General features: G+C 40.7%; 1 protein-coding gene across 1 annotated transcript in view; it reads right to left on the reverse strand.

Annotated features, from left to right (window-relative positions):
• LOC101850562 overlaps nucleotides 1–1,317 on the reverse strand; it is a gene marked incomplete in the record, with an annotated part of 29,816 nt that overhangs the window by 18,837 nt on the left and 9,662 nt on the right.

Consider the following 1,317-nt stretch of genomic DNA (forward strand, 5'->3'; position numbering starts at 1 on the left):
AGAGAGTGAGTGAGTGAGAGAGAGGGGGGGGGTGGAGAAAATAAACGTATGCGTACCCTTTCACGTCAGTTTGAGCACAAAACAAGGTTTGAACAACAGAAGAACAATTTAGGTTACTTTGGAATATATCAGAATAATTGTGTTTCAGACTAAATTGTCCAAATTGAAGAAGGACTTTGCTGTGCAACATAATTTGCCTTGGTGACCAACTTAGCGTGAGTCTGCCAAGCAAATATGGTCCACTTACAGAGGGGCAGTACCAACTGCTGGATTTAGAACTTCTGTCTGTTTCCATTTATGTTTGCAAGGTGGAAAAGGGAGGGGGGAGAGGGGGCAGAGCTTGGTCCTGGATCATAGCATCGATGTCAAATTCATCACGTTCATTATCACTGATCACAACTACTTGTTTCTACTGCCGCTCGTCTAGTTCTATTCCTAGATTTTGCACCGAGTTCACTGTCACCAATCCCTACACCCTTCCACTTGTCTCTACTATACTCTGAACCCTCTACATAGCTCGGGTCAGCATCGCTCTTGTGCCTGCGCTCATCAGCATGTTGATAAATCTAAATAGGAAACAAGTACATTTTTGTCACGACGTGGTGGAATTAGGCGCTCGTCTATTTTTGGCCAAGAGGAGTTATTTGGTATCACCTTTAAGCTTATTCATTTGTGATTTTATAATATTCTTTGATGAAAAAACCCCCATTTAACTTGAATAAAAGGCGAGATATTTGTGATTGAAGGAGATAAGGATCACTTGGTTTCAGTGGTAAAATAAGCAAAAAAATGACCGCCAAAGTTTGGTGACTTCCAAAACTTGAGAGTCCTTGGACACTTAGAATTAACTTTTTAAAAACCTTTCTTAAACGTTTTTCAGAAATGTCAACAGAGAAAATGTTTTTCAAATGGTGATAAAAGGTGTTGAGCCAAAAACCTATAATTCGATAAAAAATTGCCTAACCGTCAGGAAAAGGCTATATCTTTGATTTCATTGTTTTGACGACAGCCTGATTTCACCACGATATCCCGCATTTGCAGAAGTGTTTGGCTCATAGCTTCATCCTGTTCTGAGTCTGAGTGGACACTTTAGATAACGATGTGAGCTGTCAGTATCATAAGTGGACTCGCCGGAGGCACGTACTCATCAACAAGGTTTTTCATCACGATTTTTGTTCAGTTGTGTGGAAGCACCAAGAAGCAAATTATAACTTAAACGGTGCGAAGATGACAAAATACAATGTTGTTAATGTTTTAAAAATGAACGAAACACATCATTGAGGTGAAAAGTATGGGGGGGGGGGGGGGGGGGGGGGA

The sequence above is a fragment of the Aplysia californica genome, unplaced genomic scaffold, assembly GCF_000002075.1.
Source record: "Aplysia californica isolate F4 #8 unplaced genomic scaffold, AplCal3.0 scaffold00171, whole genome shotgun sequence".
Classification (NCBI taxonomy): domain Eukaryota; kingdom Metazoa; phylum Mollusca; class Gastropoda; order Aplysiida; family Aplysiidae; genus Aplysia; species Aplysia californica.